The sequence below is a fragment of the Mandrillus leucophaeus genome, unplaced genomic scaffold, assembly GCF_000951045.1.
Source record: "Mandrillus leucophaeus isolate KB7577 unplaced genomic scaffold, Mleu.le_1.0 Scaffold259, whole genome shotgun sequence".
Classification (NCBI taxonomy): Eukaryota; Metazoa; Chordata; class Mammalia; order Primates; family Cercopithecidae; genus Mandrillus; species Mandrillus leucophaeus.
Genome location: NW_012102687.1, coordinates 3,863,432 through 3,886,129, shown reverse-complemented (window position 1 = coordinate 3,886,129; position 22,698 = coordinate 3,863,432). Strand labels below are relative to the sequence as shown.

Below are 22,698 nucleotides of genomic sequence, written 5' to 3'. Positions count from 1 at the left end.
AAGGTGTCTACCTTTAAAAACAGATTTTCAATGTAGTTGAAAACATCCTTTTCTTGGAAGAAGACACCACCTAGGACTTTCATAGCTAGGGAAGAGAGGTCAATGCCTGACTTCAAAGCTTTGAAAGACAGGCTGACTCTTTTGTTAGGGAATAATGCAGCTGGTAACTTTAAATTGAAGCCAAGGCTTATTTACCATTTAGAAAATTCTATGGCCCTTAAGACTTATGTTAAATCTACTCTGCTTGTACACTTTAGAGTAAGCAACAAATCCTAGATGACTCCAGAGCTCTGATGGAGATATATAAGGAGATGAATGTTGTTTGTATGTCTATTAACACAACAGCTATTCTGCAGCCATAGATAAAGAGGTAATTTCAAACTTTCAGGTATTATTTAAGAAACACAGTTTTTAAGGCTGTACTGTAGCTGCCATAGATAGTGATTCCTTTGATTGAATCTGGGCAAAGTAAATTGAAAACCTCTGGAAAGGATTCATCATTGTAGATGTCATTAAGAGTATTCGTGATTCATGGGAGGAGATCAACATATCAACATTAACAGGAATTTAGGAGAAGTTGATTCCAGTACTAACAGATGACTTTGCGTGGTTCAACACTTCACGAGAGGAAGTTACTACAAATTGGCAAGAGAACTAGAAGTAGAAGTAGAGCCTGAAGATATGATTGAATTGTTACAATTTCATGATCAAACTTGAACACACAAGGAGTTGCTTCTTTTTTTTTTTCTTTTTTTCTTTTTTACTTAAAAAGATATTTTTAGAGATGGGTTCTTGCTCTGTCACCCAGGCTGGGGTGCCATGGCATGATCATGGCTCATTGCAGCATTGAAATCTTGGGTTCAACCAGTCCTCCTACCTCAGCCTCCTGAGTAGCTGAGACTACAGATGCATACCACCACACCTGGCTAATTAAAAAAAAAATTGCAGGATGGGGTATTGCTATGTTGCCCATGTTTGTTTCAAACTACTGGCCTCAAGCAATCCTCCTGCCTCAGCCAGGAGTTGCTTCTTATGGATAACCAAATAATGTAGTGGGTTTTGTTGTTGTTGTTTATAAAATGTAATTGTATTTTACGTTACTCTGCTGTTACATAGGACATATCATTTTCACAAGGCTTTTTTGGGACAATGGTCAATGGTTAGCAATGCACAATAGTGGTCCAAATCTCTAAATAACAATGCTAGACAAACTGGACTCCCCCTCACATATGCACATATCTGCATGGAAGAGTACTAAAGTTGTAGACTTGGACTTGAGTACTTTTATTTATTTCCCCTTTGTAGTGTATTAAGAAATATCATGCACTTTAATTCCCAAAAGCAATTCTTGTATTCTGGCAGCAACATGCTAATTCTATTACACAGCAAAGTGAATACCAGAACTGCAAAGGCAGGAAGTGTAAGTGAATTTTTATTTGGAAGGGAGGTTGTCAACATAAACAGCTGCAAATAAAAAGTGAATAAGGAAAGTCCCTCTTGCCACACCTCCATAATATGTGATATAGGAGGCATTTCAATTTGTGACCTCCAGCCAGAAATGGCAAGTGCTTTTCCATTCAATCTAATACTTCTGGATTCCTACTAAAAAGGAATATATTAGGAGCATGGAAAAGTTGCTTGTTGAAAGGAAACCCCGAAGAGTATGGGAGGGAATGTAGAAATTAAGAAGTTATGTGGAACACTCTTTAAAGTGTAAGTAACTATATTTTCGTATCTTCACAGTAATACAAAACACAGTCACTTGCAGAACTGGTTCAGATTACTTAAATACCAGATACATTTTTCGTCCTCTACCTAAGTGTTTGGAAGTTGCTTATGTTTATATGAAATGAAGGTATTAAGACTACAGCAGTAACTGCACACCAGGAAGGCCAAGACAAATCAAGGAATGAAGTTTTCCTAATGCTGCAGTGTGAAAAGACCATAAACAGGTGATTCCATATGCATAAATGGGTTTCTTTGCTATAGGAAATCCAAGTGGAATAAGGAATGGAGATGTGTAAAAAGGTTTATTGAAGGGAAGAAGGATGACACCATGGGTTTAGTTTCAGCCCCTTCTGCTGCATCACATTCTTCTCTTTCACTGTCTGAGGTCCATAGTGTTAGGTTGTCTCTAAGCAACTGCATAATGAGGGTGCTGTCTTTGTATGACTCTTCATTCAGTGTATCAAGTTCTGCAATGGCCTCATCAAAAGCCATTTTAGCCAGCGTGCAGGCAAGCTCTGGGTGATTATGAATCTCATGGTAAAATACCGAAAAGTTAACAGCAAGCCCCAGGCAGATTGGATGAATGGATTGTATCTCTTTCTTGCTTATATCAAATGCCTCTTGGTAAGCTCCTTGGAAATTATCTGTCATTTGTTTTTGATTCTCACCACATGCAACTTCAGCAAGGTACTGGAAGTAACCACCCTTCATTTTCAGATAGAAGACACCAGTCTCTGGACTAGTTGCATTGGCTATCAAATATTTATCCAACAATTCCAGGGCTGTGGTGCAGATCGATCTCAGCTCGGACTCCACTTTCTGCAATAGTCCTTAATCAGCTGCAACTTCTTGTCAGAGGTGTCTGTCTTCTGCTTGATGCTTGAGATGACCCTGCAGGCAAACCTGCAGTCCCCAACCATATTCTTGTAGGCCACGGAAAGCAGGTTACACTCCTCCTTGGACAGCTTGGTGCCCTGCTTGGTCATGGCCTTTATGCAGGTAGCCATATCATCATAGCACTTGGGCAACTTGGCCTTCTGGATCAGCTCCATCTTCTCTGTGGCAGGCGTGCGGGTCAAAGTAGTTTATTGAGCTGGAATTTGCTCCTGGTGAAGATGCTGTGAACATTGTTGAAATGAAAACAAAGGATTTAGAATATTACATAAACTTAGTTGATAAAGCAGCAGCAGAGTTTGAAAGGATTTACTCCAGTTTTGAAAAATATTCTACTGTGGGTAAAATGCTATCAAATAGTGTAGCAAGCTATAGTGAAATATTTTGTGAAAGAAAGAGTCAATCAGTGTGGCAAATCTCATTGTGTTATTTCAAGTAATTGCCATAGACACCCAAACTTTGGCAAACACCACCATAGTTAGTCAATAGCCATCAAAATCAAGGCAAGAGGCTGGGCGCGGTGGGTGGCTCATGTCTGTAATCCCAGCACTTTGGGACGCCAAGGTGGGTGGATCACCAGGTCAGGAGATTGAGACCATCCTGGCTAACATGGTGAAACCCTGTTTCTACTAAAAATACAAGAAATCAGCTGAACATGCTGGCAGGCACCTGTAGTCCCAGCTACTTGGAAGGCTGAGACAGAATGGCGTGAACCCAGGAGGCGGAGGTTGCAGTGAGCTGAGATCACGCCACTGCACTGCAGCCTGGGTGACAGAGCAAGACTCCATCTCAAAAAAAAAAAAAAAAAAAAAAAAAAAGAAAGAAACAAATCAAGGCAAGAGCCCTTACCAGCCAAAAGGTCATCACTCATTGAAGGATAAGACAATCATTAGCTTTATTTTAGCAATAAGGTTTTCTTTTTTTAAAAAATTAAGGTATGTACATTGTTTTATTGATATAATGCCTAGTGCACTTAATAGACTACAAGGTAGTATAAACATAACTTTTATATGCATTGGGAAACAAAACAAAAAGTGACTCGCTTTACTGTAATATTAGCTTTATTGTTATGGCCTGGAATTGAACTTAAAATATCTCTGTGGTATGCCTTTATATACAGAAAGATTTATTTCAAGGAATTCACTGATACAATTATGGAGATTTGGTAAGTCCAAAATTGATGGGGTAGGCCAGTGTGCTGTAGACCGAGGGAGAAGTTTTAGTTCAAGTTGCAAGTGTGTCTTCCTGGAAAAATTCTTTTTTGGGAAACGTCTGTCTTTGGTCTATTTAAGCCTTCAACTGATTGGATAAACCCCACCCCCACATTAGGGAAAGTAATCTGTTTTACTTACTGTTGTGTTAGCCTTTTGGGCTGCTACAAATACCATAGACTCAGTATATGGTATTCCGTTATAAACAATGGAAATGTATTTCTTTCTGGAAGCTGAGAAGTCCAAGATTTAGGGACTAGTATATACAGTGTCTGATGAGGCCCCATTTTCTCAAAGACAACCATATTCTTGGTGTAACTTCTTATGGTGGAAGGAGAAAACACGCCTCCTGAGACCTCTTTTATGAAGGCACTAATCCCTTTCATCAGGGCTCTACCCTCAGGACCTAAATACCTTCCGAAAAGCCCCACATACTAATGCCATCACTTTGGGAGTTAACACTTTGAACATTTGAATTTGGGGCAGGTACATGCATTCAATTACAGCACCAATTTAAATGTTAATATTACCCAAAAAACAGTCAGCTCAGGCTAGCATAACAAAAAAAAACCATAGACAGGGTGGCTTAAACAACAGAATTTATTTTCTCACAGTTCTGGAGGCTAGAAGTCCAAGATTGAGGTTCCAACCAATGCAGTTTCTGGTGAGGGCTGTCTTCTTTGCTTGCAGATATTAGCCTTCTTACTGTGTCCTCACATGGCGAGACAAAGATATTTCTCTTTTCTTCTTCTTAGAAAGCCACCAAACCTATGGGATTAGAGCTTTACTTTTTTGACCTCATTTAACCTTTGTTACCTCCTAAAGTCCTTATCTCTAGATACAGTCACATTGGGGGTTCAGGCTTCTGCATATGCATTTGAGGGCATGGCACAATTTAGTACATATTATGCACCTGCCACTCCCCCAAAAATCTTACGTCCCTATCTCATGCAAAGTACATTCATTTCATCCCAATAGCCCCAAAAGTCTTAACTTATCCAGCATCAACTTTAAAGTCCAAAGTCTCATGCAAAAAATCCTCAAAATTATCAAATTATCAAAATTATCAAAAATATCATCTAAATCATACATGGATGAGTCACAATGCTCTTTGACAATGTACCTAGTGAACCAAAACCTGTGATTTATCTAAGGCAAAATTCCTCTCCAGCTATACACTTGTAAATACAGACTGTGTTTTCAAAATATGATCGTGGAACAGGCATTGGATAGGTAAACACTTCCAGAATCATTTAGAATAAAGTTTGACTGAATATCTGGGCACTATGGCCCAGCTATGGTGATACATAAAATTAATCATCACATAAGGAAAAAAAAAAACAAAAAACAAAAAAACACACCGTTTTCAAAGGCCCAAACCACAAGTCCTTTTTCCAGACTCCTAAAGTAGCATCATCACCTGGAACTCATGCCTTCCCCAAAGGTCTGAGTCCCAACTCTCCTGGGGTCCTCTGTTGAATTTCTGAGGTATCAGCAATGACCAGTTGGTACCCATTCCCCAAAGGATTTTAATTCTAGGTCTCTGGTGTCCTCCTCTGAACTTTTAAGGTCTGAAAATATTTATCAATGTCTTTATTTTTGCTTTCCCACCCTAAGAAATGCGGGTTGATTCTTACAGTTACTGTCTAACTTAGTATTCCCTGTTTCCTTTTTCATTTCAGTATACCTTAAAAATACCACATGTTAAATTCTCCACATTAAAATACTTGACAAAGTTTCTATTTTATCTATTAATTCATGACTGGTATGCCATAATCCTGGTTTGCCTGAGACAACAAATCTATTTATCTGTCAATCATCTATCTATCTCTATTTCCAATGTGTTTTTTTACAGTGCCCTCTTTCACAAAAGTGTCTTACACAATATATTATATTACCATGCTCAAAACAATCAACCATGCAGTAGAAATCAGAATATATGGGATCTAGTCCTGCCCTGCAAAAAATGTCATGTGGCCTGGAACAAATCACTTAACCTGAGGAGTAGATGATTATTTCTACCACTTATTATAGCTCCTAAACTCTAATTTCATCGTCTATGATACTGTCATACAATTTACCTGTATATGCTTAAATGTGTTATCATTGAGATATTGATAAATATACACCTGGTTGGCATTAGAAGGTGCCACAGATGGCATGATTTTTAAGCAGTGTTCTGACGAAGGGAAAAAAATACTTAATCAGCAAAAATGAACTGTAAGAGCTTTTCTGAAAAAATTGTTAAGTCAATCTGATCACTATAGCACCAGAATTATTGCAGCAGAAAAGGATAAATATATATGATAATTTTAAGTACATAAAACTGTAGATAAAAATTAGTAGGTGACCTTCATTGATTTTTTTTTTCTCTGTACAGGCACTGCTTTAAGTGCTTTGCCTATAATAATTCTATGAGGCAGCCATTATTATTGCTACCATTTTACTGATGAAAGGCTTAGGAGGGTAAAATAATTTGTTTGAATATGTGCAGCAAGGAAGCAGTGATCCTAAGAAATGTACCTAGTTGTCTAATTTCATAACTTCTGTACCATAATTTTAAATATCAAGATTAATGTAGCTGGATATAGAAGAAATAAAGTTACAGTGAAAGTTTGATGAGAGAAAGTATTCTACTTAAGCTCTATTAAAATATTTGGATGATTCCTTTTCAGAATTATGCCTATTTTAAATATCAAATATGTTTTGGTATAAACAATGTGTTATGTGTTCTTTCTATTTAAAAGTTACAAAGCTTCTTAAATAGAAGCATATATAGGTCTCATTTTTTTCCCTTTGTCCCATTGGTATCTTGAGGACAATTACTACAGTATAGAAAACAATAGAACAGTGAGATTTCAAAAGTTATATTAAGAAAATAATATATTTTAATTTCATTGTGGTTAAAAATTTAAAACCCAGTGAAAAGAAATTTAAAAGTTAGTCCTTAAAGTAGACTTTTTACCACTCTCTGTGTGTCCAGTTTTCCTTGATTTTTACTTTACGAATTACTTTTTTACATTTAGTCTTTATAATATTGATATATAAATTAAATCAGAATTTTAATGTTTTTGTTCAAAGGCTGCTGCAAACTTGATTGAAATGTCATTTCTGTCCAGAGTTTTCAATCAAAAAAGAATATAGCAACTCACCTTTCTGTCACTGTGATAGTGCAATTAAGATTGCCTCAAGTCAGTTACATTCTCTTTGTCCTAGATTCCTCATCCATAAAGTCCAAGTCACAATACCAACTACCCTAGAGTTGTAATAATTGTGAAGTCCACCTAAGTGCCAAAAGAGTCCTCTGCCACCATGCCTAGCTCTTCTTCCCTATCCATTGTCTGATTGCCTGTCCTCTTGCACTGGTTGTTCTGCTTTATCTTACATTTTTGTTTTGACTAGCTACTTGGAGGTTAGCATCTCCAATCAAAGGCAGTATGTTGATGTGTTGTTTTATTTTAATCCCTTTGGCCCAGCAGAATAATTGGTATATAGATAATACTAAGTAAATTTTTATGAAGGGAAAGAGTACATCAGTGAAAATGAGTGAGTGAAGTTGATAAAAGAATCCTTTCAATTTTTTCTACTGTAGACAATTACACAGAAGAATTACATAGAGAATTTCTCAAGAGCTTGAACATCTAACTGAAGCTTTTCTAACAGGAGTAAACTATGTATACCCCATTCAACAACAAATGCCTAATTCAGAAGTGGGCAGTCATTAAAAAAAGAGGAGAACTTGGATAACAAATTAACAGAAAGAAAATGTACAAGCTTCATTCCTTCATTTATTATACTTCATTTGGAAGAGAGAAAAAAAATTTAAATCTTCATACAAAGATCCCCTTGCTCATGAAGCTCTGCTTGTGTGAGTGTACATGTTCAATATTCAAATAGTGTGCTAATTTAAAAGTTAGACTTGATCTCATCTATCATCTTAGAATTTTTATAAAATGGATACACATTAACTCCTGGGTGCATTTTACCTTTTACTCAGCAGGTAAAAGGTAAAAGAGTCCATAGACATTCTATCTTTCTTTATTGAGGACAATTTCTATAACATTTGTTTTAACGATGTATATAGCTTACTCTAAAATTATTCTGCAAGCTAACCAGGCAACCTGTTCCATTTTAGTTCTGGAAAAGTTATTTCTTGAATGTAACAAGTTTAAAATGAATATCAGAATCAAGAAGTCATACATAAAAACTTCCTATGCACTGAAAATATAAAGGAAGCACCTCTATGACTTAAAATTTGCATAAATTCATTGTTATAAAACAACTCTTTCCCCCTTTTTTCCTCATAGGAAAGTGTTTGTTGGCTGAATATAATATGCAAAATTCACACCTTAAACTGTAGTTTCAATGAAAGTAACTGTTTTTGCCAGTTCTTTACAAGGATAGTGCCAGCAGTTTATTTAAAATTGAAACTTTTTCAGCTGCAAGACCAGAATTATGAGTCTTGTTAGGCTTGTCTTATTTGTAGTCATCTGAAATACAAATCTAAGCAGTAGTAGGAATGACATAGTCTAAGAAAGGAACACTAATCACATCAAGTTACACTGTTCCATTTTACATGTCAAAAGTGTGAAGCTTCATTGTAAAAAGGAAAGAAAATACAAACATTTAAGTCTGTCTCAAATACAACAAAATTGTAATATTTGAAATATTTTTCCCAAATCAAATTTCTTGTCTTAACTTGGGAGTGATTGGAAGCGTATGTAGCATTTTGACAGCTTAAAATCAGCATTGATTATACCACAAAATAATAAAAACTAATATTTTTACTTCTATTAATATTTAGCTGTTCTATGACATATGTATTCTATTTTAAAATTTTGTTTGTTTTAATTTTGCTAGCATTCTCTGAATTAATAAAGTTAACTATGTTCCTTAGGAGACATTTTCATGTATTATCATAGTTTATCTTGATACCTGATCAAATTGTGGATTAGGAATAGTAAACTATTCCTCCCTTCCCTTCTTTAAAAACTCTTTAAAATATAAATGTGTTAGTATTAGAGAAATGCAAACTAAATCTCAAATGACTTTCTACTACTAATACATACACCAAAATATATGACATTTTTTAAATTACTGATAATTCTAAGTGTTTGTGAGGATGTAGAGTAACTGAAATTTTCATATGGTATGTTGGGAGTGTAAATTGATAAAACCATTTTGGAGAAGGATTAGACATAATTACTAAATCTAATTCTATACTTTTCTCCTGGAAATTCCATTACTATGTATTGGCCCAACAGTTAAGAGTATATGTTCACTAAAAGACCTATACAAGAATGTTCCTAGCAACACTATTAGTCATGTTATTTTACTAAAAAAAATCCAAATGTCCAATAACAGTCAATGGATAAATATAATATAGTATAGTCATATAATGCAGAAAGTTTTTGAAAAACTCCAACTGACTGCAAAAATGTAGATGAATAGTACAGTACATTAAGTTAAAGCAGCCAGTCACTAACATCTATGATGTATGATTTCATTTGTATGAAGTTCAAAAACAACCAAAACTAGCCGATGGTTTTCTGAAGTCAGAATAATGGCTACCTTTGTGGGGCAAAGACGGCTGTTAACTGGGTGTTCTGTATTTTGACTTAGATGGTAATTATATAGTTATGCTAATTCATTATATGTAACAAGGTATATACAATTAAGATTTTCCCCTTCATAAATGTAATACCTCAATTTAAAAGTATTAAAATATATTTATATGTAACTTAATTACTTGCATAGTGACATCCAAAGAAAGTAAAAAAATAAACCAAAACCTCAGAATGTTTGGCAACTGAATACTTCTTGGAAGGAGGGTAACTTTGGATAAGTATTTATAAATTTTAATTATTAACTTTCATTTTTTATACCAGAATTTTTTCTTTATTAACGGGATACATATATTATGTCAACATTTCTGTCCACATATTTTAAGAGTAAGTAGTATGTTATTAGCTAATAATTCAACTACAGCACCCAAAATGAGCAGTTTCTCTAAAGAGATTTGGTTCAGTAAAGGTCAGTCCTACTTAAATTTTAATCTGACCCTTCTCATTCTTATGTTCTACTTAAGTATTTATCTTCTATTTTTGTACCAAAATTATTAGATGTTTCTTAGTTTACATTAAGCTTCTTTTAACTGGTAGCACGTGAGGATTTTCATAGACAATTCTTTCTTTTGAACAAAATTGTGAATATATCTTCCTTGACCTATTTTAAGTATCATTCATTTGTGCTGAATACAAGTAGTAATGTAACAATGGGTTGATTTAAAAGAATTATTTCCATTGTTAGATAACTATTGCATAATAGCAATTAAAGCTAGAGACACTAATTAGAGAGCATTTCCACTTGGGAGTACATAGAACATTCAGATATTGAGTTGGGATGTCTGAGGAATGGACCATTTTATAAAGTGAGGTTAATTTTTAACTCCTGAGTTCCAAACAAATATGGTATATCTGGGGTTCTGCTCTGAATAGCTTCATGTATGAATAAAATGTTATTTTTTTCTTATTAATTTTTCCCTCCCTCTCTTGGAAATAATTAGTATGGCAAAAACTATTTTCAGATAAATAGAAAAACAAATTTCAAAAATGCCAGCCTTTGGCCAACCTCACTCACTTCCTGTAACAAGGTCTAAAAGAAGTTTATCAATAGTTACAGTTTTTCTTAAGGAGACCAAATTCAGAACCATTAGAAATCAATAGTTACTTTGGGATCTTAAAAATCTCTTTTAAACTACAGATTCTGCAGTTTTGCTCAGAGAAAAGCCATTCTGATGTTATTTTATTCCTGTATCCATAGGGCTGGATCAAAGATAAATTGGTTCATGGAAATGGAGTATCTATACAAATAAAGTTTGTATAATCATGTACCATGTTGATGCTTAATTTATTTTTCCTGATATTATAATTATTAATTATAAACAGAAAGGAAAGAGAGACAGTAGAGCAAATTTGGCGAAGAGCTTGGACTTTGGATTAAGCCTTTCTAGGCTCAATATCTAGCTTCGGTATCTACTAGATGTGCACCCTTGATTACATTTCTTATCCTCTCTATGCCTATTTTCTCATCTGCAGTATTTACACCCACCTCATAGCATTGTCAAAATGATCAAATGAGGAAGGTTATTTATGTTTGTAAGGTCATAAGATAAATTCTTGTCACTATACATATTTTTTAATAAAATCACAAATTTGGAAAGCAAGTAAGTAAAAGAGAAAATCACCTGCAGCTCAACCACTGACATAGTCTTTATCTTTGTTGCTATATTATTTTCTTTCACTGTTCCTTGTTCTATAAGGCTTCTATGTCCATGAACCTGATGTATTATGCCACACTTTCTGAGATGTTTTGTCCACATTTTACATGCACATCTGCCTCTTTTCCTTAGCTCATGCTTTCTCTTCACTTATAAAGTCTGTTCTTCTCATCTTCACATGTCAAAAGTCCAGCCAGCCTTGACAACTTAGCTCAATGTATTGACTCCTTTGATTACTTTCTAAAAGAGGATCTTAATTTTTTCCTCCTCTGAAATTGTAAAGCATGCTGTCCTTTTGCAGTGTTAAGTAATTTTCCTCTGTGTCAACAGCATGAATATGGCATTTCATATCCTAGACTATAATATAAGTCTTTGGAAATGTTGTGCAAACCTTTCTACACTCTATGCATCAAGCACAGTTCTTTGCATAGATTAATGAATGCTCAATTTAAATACATTTTAACACAAAATACATTGATCTTAAAAATCAGATGTTCTAAGAATATTTATTGGCAGGCCAAAATAGTCATGATAAAATATTAGATGATATAAAACTGTAAGCCATATGATTACAATTTTTAAAAATAAAGTATCCATGTATTTTTTGTCTATCTATCATCACCTATCACAAAATGACTGAAAAAAACTTTCTAGATGTTGACAGTATTTATGTCTGCATTATTAAATCCAGATGATTTAAGTTTTCTTTTACTTTTTTGGAAAATGTTTTTACAATTCTATCACCTTTAAAATCATAAAGACATAATATTGTAGCATAAAGGCATATTTTAAATACAATTATTTTAGCCTAGAAATATAAGAAATGCAACTGCCATCTTTGAAAGTTTGATTTTATGTTAGATAGATTTACTTTCCAATTTACAGCATATTGATCCTAGGCTCACTGGAGTGAGACAGCATATAGGATAGTATCCTTCTTCCTTGCTTATCCTAAGTATAGTAACTGGCATGTAATAAAAACTGTAATGTTCAGCTTGGGCAATTTTTCATAAGAAATCTTAAAAGAAACTACTTTATATTTTCCATACAGAAGTCTTAATTATAGAAAGCAAAGTTTATTTTTAACTTGCTGTTAACATGTAGAAGGGAAAATCCTGTAGAGAGAAATGAAGAAATACTTACAGGGAGCTGAAAAAGAAGGAGGTGGTACTTATCTTCAGAACGATTTTTAATGATTCATTTTGAAAATGGATTTCATAACAGTACATATATAAAGGAATAATGCATAAGTATTTTGATTTTTTGAAGGGAAAGCATTTGTCATTTCAGAAAACAATTAGAAGTGAGTTCCATTGATCTTTCAAAATGTATTTCTAAGGAATTACATTAAGTATTTTTCTACCTTGTGAAGTTTAGCAACCCTGAATCACCATTGGTGTGCTCTTCAAACACATATTTTAACACCTTTTTCCAGCAGGACTTTTTTCAAGTCTTGTGAGAGTTATACATACGTGACATTTGTTCATTTAGAGAACTCTTTAATTCTTTGACAATTTTTTCTATACCTCTATAGCTTTGCTTAGGATAAAATTTTCTTATGATTACTTGGTTGAGCTGAATCTTACTTTATTGGTGATTCTTTTTTCTAAAAATTTAAAATAGCATTAAAATTGTTTTGGAAGAAAAATGCATTTGATTTTTTGTATATCTGTTGAAAGAAACAACCCTATATTAATCAAATGGAAATAAGGGAGTTGTTTGTTCAGTGAAGAAGATCTATTGACGTGTGTCATTTGGCATTTAAGGGAGAATTAGTTGCTCTTAGTGAACTTGCTTTATTTAGCATAAATATCTAATGTAGCTATGAAAATACATTAGATAGACATATTTGAAATTCAAATGATATAAAAGCAAACACCACTGATTCAACACCTAAGTAATCACATTGTTCACAGAATTGTAAATTACAATGGCTGTATGTGAGTAACAGATGGATGAATTAAATGTGTTCAGCAGCCTTTCTGTATATTACAGGAAGCCTTCCTGCCAGAGATATTTTGGTAGAGTACAACAGGCCTATGTGATTCACTGTACGATAGGCAAAGGAAAATTATTTCCTGTTTAGTACGGAAAAGTGACCTAACATGAAAAACCGATTTTTAAAAATACATTATAGAAGTACAAAATACCTTTGCCAATTTCCAAGATTCCTGAGAATTTTCCCAACTTTAAAGTTTATTAACTAACCTATAATCATAAAAGAAGCAACAATCACTTTTTCGTCCAAAAATTTAATTCTAGATTTCCTGAGAATTAAACAGTTCTAATTATAAATTGATTTCTTTATTATGGTATCACCTTTATCATAGCCATTTTAAATCCAACACAGCTGTAATAATGTGAGAAAAATATATATAACCAATGAAGAATTCCTAAACTATGTGTGTACTATTGCTAGCTTACTAGAAATTATTTTGTCTTACTGTACTCTCTTCAAGTTTTGATTCATAGTAGTAGTCAAATTGTTTGCAAACACTGAAGTCCACAATAATTTTTTATTTTCTTAGAATCTATGACACATTACCATTGGATTAAGGGCAAGCATGTAATATGAATATAAGCTTCTAGATATACCTTCTCTTTTCTTTGGAAGTGATGATTTAAATCATTCCTGATATAAGCTCATAAAAATCGAAGTATGACATCCTGAGAAGATTTTTAGTCTTATCTTTAGGCACAATTAAACAACTCCAGATTAATAGAAGTTTCCTCTATTTCCAAAGATCTACAGGGAAATTAGATCCTATAACGAATTGATAGCATCATGTGTGTTTAAGAAAGAACATTTCCATCAGACTATCTTTACTTCTTCTCATTTAATTTTCTTATCGGACATTTTACACTTATTTAGCCTTAGTTTGCTCTCTGTAGAAACACAAACATTTGGTATCAGTTTCTTTGGGAAAACATGCATTGATATAATTCAATTTGAACCTGGTAAATCTCTCAAATTGTACATTTTTCCAAATTTTACATTGCTAAAGCTTTACAAGTTTTATTTTCTGAATTGTAGCCAGTTTGGCTACAATCTTTTGCTTGAATGCTTTTTACTTTTTTCTGAGTTTCTGTTTGTAAGAGGTTCTTACATTGTTCAGATTACAGCACTTAAAATAGTTGGGTTCTGGAAATTCAACTCTAAAACTTAGAGACATAGTTATTTTTCAGATTTATTTTAGCAGGAAGATTCAATAACTGATTTCACTTAATATATTTCCAAAATTTCTATTAAAATACAAAATTATAGCAAAAATACTTCCCAGCTCTTGAGCTCTTGGCCCATCTATCTCTGTCAGTTCATCCTCTGAAGGCAGGGAATGCAGGTTGAGCTCAGAGGGCGGGATCCCAGAGCATACTGAGAGCATAGTGCACAGGAGTTCTCCCTGGACCAAACAAAGAGGAACACCAGAGCTATAGGAGCATACGGCCAGCAGTCTGTCTCCAGAGAAGCTGTCTAGGGCATAACCTCATTCTACAGAAATTGGCAAAGTCTGGAGTAAGTACAGCAAAGTAAAGCAGGCTTTAGAAGGTTAACATGTCGTTGAAGGTGAAAGCAAAGCATAATACTGATAGGAAAAACTACAAGGAATCAGCATCAATCGATGGCAATACCAAGTCTAGAATCTTTGACCAACCAAGAGAGTTTTATACGATTAATTCTTGCAAGAAGGTGAACAATTTCTTGGTTATCTGGGTTCTTACACATTAACAATATTAAGTCTATGTTTCCAGCTGGAATAGGGGATTTATCGTGTTTATGGTGGGGAATGAAAGCAGAGCTTGACCTCAGATCATTTCTAACCTTACCACTTACCATTTCATACATGGCCAGGAAGCCACTAAGTGCTTCTATTCTTTGGGTATCATTTCTGAGTCAAATCCTACATAGGACATTTTCACGTGGTTACCTCATTCTAAATTAATTATTCTAATAGTCTTTATAAGACACCCATGAAATATTACATACTATTCTCATTTTAATGTAAGGAAATGCAATCAAGAAGACTTTATTACCTACGAAGATTACACTCTAATGAGGAGGAGTAGCCAGATTCAAATTGGGTTATGCTCTTTTTATTCATGAATAGGATGCAGGACATATACTTTCTTGTAGAATGGTAGATCTAATGTTGACCACTTATGACTAAAATAGAAAAATGCTATTAAAACAAAAGTGTTCTTAAGACATAGTGCTGAAATATGTTTTTTAGTCTGAGATACTGTTAAAATATCTCTGGATATTTTGAATTATTAAAACATTTTTGTAACCTCTTTTGAAAAGTGATACATTGAGATAACAGAGTTCATGCTCCTATTATGTACAATTCAGTAATGTGAGCTACATAATTGAGTATAATCATAGGAAAAATGGAAGTGCTTTAACATGTGTCTTTTTAAAATTCTTAAAATTTGTTACTCTATTTGCAGCTATAAATAATATAGATGCTAATTTCACAAACAAGGGAAAATACAGTAATATACAGAGAAAGAAAGAAACATATAAACTCCATCAGTGTAGGACATTGTAATTCTTTTGTCCTTCCTAATATAGATACAAATTTGACTTTTTGTTAATTTATAATTTTCCGTGCAATATTTCAAGTGTTTCATTTTTACTTCCCTTTTCATGAATTATTTATTTGTATTCATTTTCCTGTTATTAATCTTTTTCATAATGAAAATAGTTATTGTCTTATTGTCACTCTTATTGAAATATCTTTTCTCTTCTCCCAGCAACTCTAGCTAGGTTTAACACCTTTCTCCAATATTTTCACAATGAACTTTAAGGAAACAAAACAATTTTTTAACATTTGCTTTTCAAATAAAATTAAACTCATAATAACATTTGTTAGTCAATGGTACCTCTCTGGTTTCCTGCTTACAATCTTCAGAAGAAATCAATATCAATCATAGATTGTGTGTCAATATAGTGTCATAAATAAAAGAGAAACAAACTTTTGCTTTAGAAACTCTTATGGTCTTGTCAGAGTATTTCAAAGTATAGGAGAAAACTAAAAACAAATAAAAATTTATATTTCTCTTAGTTTCACATATGTTCAGGCTACAGGAGGAAAAGAGTATCTACGAAGACCAGACTGATATATAAATCCCTACATAAGTTCCACAGTGATGAGCAAACATATTAAATTGATGCAGAAACGTTTTTGTTTTTCTCACAGAGCTTACATTGAAAAAATAATGCATCTTTTTTGCTCCTAACTGCTGATTTCTACCAATTAATTATCAGTTAATCCATACATTAGCAAAAATAAACACAACAAATCAGTAAATAACTATCTATATAAAAATAAATAAAATGACTTCAGATATAAATTTATTTGTAACTATAACCTGAAAGAAGAAAACATTACACGCATTTCAATGAACAAAAATGCTTGTAATTATAAAGTGAAGTTGTATGTTCCTGAAGATACACACTTTGTTTTCTCATCACTTAATCCCTACTGCTGGATTTTCCCCATAATCAGATAGGCTACATTTCCACAATTAATGCTTCTTTTCACATTTTGGGCTCTTACCTTAATACCTTTTAATCCAATGGAAATGCCTCCATGTATTTCTCTCCCTAACTGTGTGTGCTCTTAGAGTAGACACCATAAAAAATACAACATGGTCAAGAGCATGAGAAGACAAACAACGGTCGGGGAGAAACTATTCACAAAACATCTATCTAATAAAGAACTTGCATCCAAAATATACAGGCAACTCTTTGCAACTCAAAAGAAGAAAATGCAAAAACCTATTAAAAATGGTCCATGGTGCAGAACTCAGAAATAAGACCACATATCTACAACCATGTGCTCTTCACAAACCTCACAAAAACAAACAATGGTGAAAGCATTCCCTATTTACTAGATGATACTGGGAGAACTGGCTAGCCATATGCACAAAATTGAAACTGAACCCGTTCCTTACACCTTATACAAAAATAAACTCAAGATGGATTAAAGACTTAAATGTAAAACCCAAAACTATAAAAAAAACCCTAGAAGAAAATATAGGCAATACTATTTAGGACATAGATGCGGACAAAGATTTCATGAGGAAGTTACCAAAAGCAATTGCAACAAAAGCTAAAATTGATCTAATTAAACCAAAGAGCTTCTGCACAGCAAAAGAAACTTTCATCAGAGCCAACAGGCAACCTAAAGAGTGGGAGAAAAGTTTTGCAATTTATCCTTCTGAAAAAGGTCTAATGTCTAGAATCTACAAGTGGTGAGAGAGAAAGTATCAGGAAGAATAGCTAATGGATGCTGGGGTCTTAACACCTAGGTGATGGGTTGATCTGTGCAGCAAACCACCATGGCACATGTTTACCTATGTAACAAACCTGCACATCCTGCACATCCTGCACATGTAGCCTGGAACTTAAAAGTTGAAGGAAAAAAAAATAAATTTAACATCAGGAAAAAAATGGCCCAAAGACCTGAACAGACACCTCACCAAAGAAGATGGCAAATAAACATATGGAAAGATGTTCAACATTTTATGTGGTTAGGGAATTGCAAATTAAAACAACAATGAGATACCACTACACATCTATCAGAAAGGCCAAAATCTGGAACACTGATAAGAACAAATGCCAAAGAAGATGTGGAACAGCAACCCCCATTCATTACTATTGGAATACAAAATGGTACATTGTTGGAAGACAAAATAGTACTGTGTTGGAAGACAGTTTAACAGTTTCTTAGAAAACCAAATGTACTTCACCATAAAATAAACCACAAGCTTCTTGCCCAAAGGAGTTGAAAACTTATATCCTAACAAAACCCTGCAAACAGTTGTTTATAATGGGTTTATTCATTATTGCTAAAAATAAATCATCAAGCAATGAAAAGTCATGGAAGAACTCTAAGTGCATATTACTAAATGAAAGAAGGAAATCGGAAAAGACTATATACTGTATGACTCCACCTATAGAACATTCTGGAAACAGCAAAACTATGGAGATAGCAAAAGGATCAGTGGTTGTCAGGAGTTGTGGGGACGAGATGAATAGGAGGAGAATAGAGGATTTTAGGGCAATGAAAATTACTCTGTGTGATCCTATACTGGTAGATACATATTATTATACATTTGTCAAAACCCATAGAGGACACAACACCAAGAGTGAACCTTGATAGAAACCACAGACTTAGGGTAATAATGATGTGTCAGTGTTTTTTCATCAATTGTAACAAATTCATGTAGCACTCTCGTATGAGGTATTGATAGTGTCAGTGGCTGTACATGTGTGGGGGTAGGGAGAATATGGAAAATTTCTGTATCTTCCGCTCAGTTGTGCTATGAACCTAAAACAGCTCTATAAAATAAAGTCTGATAAAATATATGCAAAACACAAGGAAGATACATGTGGCACTATTTCTCTGATAATGCCAAAGGGAAGTAGCCCAGTTGGTGTGTTTCTCAGAGCCTAGGAATATAATTTCAGTGACTCACGAGATCACCAGGGAGGCAGTGATCATATCCCTGGCTATTCACAGGCACATCTTCATAATCACCTTTCTCTTAATCCCTACTACTTGTGCCTTTCCCCTCTCAGACCCTCACACACCTGTGCACCTGCTGCCTCCTCCTCTCAGAACTTCACACACCTGTGCACCTGCTGGCTCCTCTCAGACCCTCACACACCTGTGCACCTGCTATCTCCTCTCAGATTCTGGCCTGCCATGATTCTTAGAATGACTTCTATTGTAGTAGAGTGGGAGGACACCCAATTTTGATGCCAGTTTTTGTCACTCTGATATCTAGGCATTGAATTAAAAAGGTCCCTGGCTCTGGGGCAAACATTAGCCTGTGTAACAAATTGTGGAGATCCCTGTTTCAAAAGACTGAGGGAAACTAGCATTATATTACAAAGGTGATTGTTGCTTTCTGCCTGCACTAGTCTACTTCAGTTACATGTACCGATCCATACATTTTCCAGAGACGCAGATCAACCTGCCTCATCCCTGGCATTCACTCAGGCTCCAAGTTTCATGCACTGGCCACCCAGAGGCAGTTTACAGCAGATTCAAATCAGGTTCTTACTGAGTTCAATGAGAAGACCCAAACCGTCTAATAGCAGGCAGAATTAATTGCCATCCTTCAGAAACTACTGAATTTGGTACTAGAATTAAAATCTCTATATTCAGGTTCTTAAATGGGAAGATTTTTGGATCAAACCACTGGTCAAGTAGGAAATCAAGCAAAGCTCTTGCATACTAGAAAACAGTGAGCTCTCAGATCCAGGCCAAGGCTGACGGATCTTACTACCTGACTATTGAAGGGCCCCAAGACTGCTCTAACAACACCCATTTCCATAAATATGGATCAATAAACACATATTCATTCTTTATAATTAGACTCTATTGTTAGAATTGTTTTAGGTTTATAGAAAAATTGAGCAGATAGTACAGAAGATTGCCATATACCCCTCACCCACACAATTCACCCTGTGGTTAAAATCTAACATTAATATGATATATTTAGTACAGGTAATGGAATTATATTGATACATTATTATTAACTAAAGTCCATAGTTTATTCAAATTTTTTAGTTTTTGCCTAAAGTTATTTTTCTGTTCCAGGATTTCATCCAGGATACCATATTACATTTAGTTATCATGTCTCTGTTTGCTTTTCTTGGTTGTGATAATTTCTCAGTTTCTCAGTTTTTCAGTGTTGACAGTTTTGAGGATTACTGTTAGGATGCCTGTCTATTGGAGTTTTTATATTTTTCTCATAATTAAGGTGGGGTTATGATTTTCAGGTGGGGAGATCACAGAGGCAAGGTAAAGTGCCATTTTTGTCATATCATATTGAGAGAGAATTTTTTTCTTCGTCGCTCTCTCTCTTTCTCTTTCTTTCATTCTTTCTATCTTTTGGATTTCAAAACAACTTAAGATTTTTAAAAAGTTCCTTTGTCTTTCTCCACTCATTTCCAATCTTGCTTTCTCACATTCTAATCTTTACATAAGAGCAAGATGTAGTTTTTAAAAATAAAACAAGATATGCTCCTGTTTAACATCCCCAAATACATTATATTGTTCTTGGAATAAAATACCCAAAGACCTCACCTTAGTTTGCAATGCCCTGCAGGGATCTGTCCCCTGCCTATTTCTCCAGCCTTATTTTGACCACTATCCCTGCACCAGTATGCCCAGCCATGTGCTGGTTATAAAACATGGCAGCTTGGAGTATTCAACATAGCTATTATGCAATAACAGGTAAAGGTATGTACACTAATAATACCTAGTATACATTCAATCTCCAGATAATCCGGAATAGAAACCTACAGGGAAAAATATGACAGAAGCTGCCAACTGGATAGCTACTTGTTTTTCACATGAGCTTTAGACACTTATCATTTCTTAAAATAAAAACAAAAACAAACGCTGCTGGTATTTTTATTAGAATTACAGTATATTTATAAAATAATTTGGAAATATTTGACATTTTTTATTGTACTTGGCAGAATATTGTCTATTTAATTCTTGTACTCCAAAAACTAGCCATCTGACATATTTATCAATTTTACTTTTATTGTGTTTAAACAAAAGTAAAATGTTTCTCTTTTTAATTTATTAATTTTGCTTTCAAGTTTTAATCTTTCCCTTCTCATGTCGGTTATACTTGCTCCTAGTTTATTGAAATATATATTGAATTAATTGGTTTACATTCTTACACATTCGAAAATGAAAAACTTTTAAGGAGACAAATTTGCCTCTAAATGAAGCTCGATAACTTCCCTTAAGTTTAGTTTTTCGATGTCATAATTTTCTAAATAATGCATGTTAATAATTTTTGCATTCTCTTTAAGTAAAATTTTTAAAGAAAAAGCTTCTTAAATGTAGTATAAACCTCTATTTTTATTTTATTGTCAGTGGTTTGATATCCGAGTGATTTTTCAATGAATATTTGGCATGAGCTTGAAGTGTACTTTGTATAAGGTACAAAGCTGAATGCTATTCATCATTCATGATTTTTTGAGGCTATGCTCTCCATATGGAGAAAGAATCACAATTTTTCCACGTCATCTAAATTATTTAGAGTTTGAATAATAACTGTCAGAAAAGATCATTTATTTCTATGAATACACAAAGAAAAAAAAAAACAAAGAATAGAAATCCCTGTGCTGTCACATCCCTGACGTAAGTCAGACTCACATCTGCCATGTTTCTATAATTTTGTAATTTTTGTAAAAGGCCGTACACTTTAAATGTCTCAAAAATCTCCTCAGATACTATTGACCAACAGGTTGAATTCCACAAAGAAAACATATTTGATCGCAAATCATAATAGAACATTTTAACTTTTATAATGTGTCGTTTACCTAGGAAGAGCCTTTCTGTGACATGTTTTAAATTAACGTGCAACTTGCTTTACAAGAATTTATCTTTCAATTTATGAAGCTCTTCATATTTTTTAAAGTAGTTTTATTTCATGTGAAATTATTCATAGTAACTCCCTAAATAATTTTCTCTTATTTCCACAGCAATACATTTTGGTTTCTATGGTTGTCAGACTGGAGTTAAGGCCAGTAGACAATCTTGAAAATGTCACTCTTATGCAGCCACGGTATATGATTGTTTTGTTTTGATCTGTTTTGCTTCTTCCATTATCACAAACAAGAGGAAGAAATGTTAACTGTCTTAAATGATCGATGTTGATCACCACATAATTGAGTAGAAGCTAGGAAATGGTAATAAGCAGGAAAATGGTGAAAACAATCAAATCAGCTATGCTGAAATCCAACTCAAAAATCAACTCTTGTAGATTTCAAGGATAATTTCTTGTATGCAAATGTATTTTTTCACTCATACCTGTTTTTAAAGGCAATCCCAAGTGTCCCTTCCTTCCCGTTCCATGGAGCTACCTATAGTGCTCTGAATAAATCTGTGTTTAAAAATTGCTGGTTCTTTAGGGAGTAATTATATAACACTTTTTTAAATTTTCCTTGGCTCAGATCCCATTGAAAGGCAGCTCCTTGTCTGCCAATGTCTATTCTCTCTTTCTCCTTCAGTAAGGGAAGCTTAAGTTTTTAGCAGAGCACAAAATACTAATTACATTATCCAGCCTTCCTCACAGCAACTAGCTATGGCTGATATCTAAATTCTGACAATGACTGTGTAAGCAAAAATGGTCACACAAAAAGGGAGCCCTCATCTCTCTCTCATTTTTTTCCCTGCTGGCTGGATTGCAGATGTGATGTCTAGAACCAAAATATGGGAGAAAAAAAACAAAAACAAAAACCTCCTTTCCTGATGACTTAATAATACTGGTCTACCAGCCTAGACTAAGGATTTCTTTTCTTCTGAGAGAAGAAATATCTCTCTTGATCAAATCATTCTATTTGTTTACTAGGGCTACCCTAACATAGTACCACAAATGGGTGGCTTAAACAACAGAACTTTATTTTCTCATAGTTCTGGGGGCTACAAGTCTGAGACTGAGGTGTCAGCAAGACTGATTTCTCCTGAAATCTCTCCCCTTGCATAGTAGAATAGATGACCGTTTTCTTCTTCTGTTTTCAAAGCCTTTCCTCTCTGCATATCAGTGTGC

At 34.1% G+C, this 22,698-nt stretch overlaps 1 protein-coding gene and 1 pseudogene across 1 annotated transcript in view; one reads left to right on the top strand and one right to left on the bottom strand.

Annotated features, from left to right (window-relative positions):
* The window catches only part of MARCH1 (membrane-associated ring finger (C3HC4) 1, E3 ubiquitin protein ligase), a 594,955-nt gene that overhangs the window by 165,674 nt on the left and 406,583 nt on the right, over positions 1-22,698 (top strand). The window lies entirely within an intron of this gene.
* Positions 1,984-14,495, bottom strand: LOC105542437 (annotated as a pseudogene).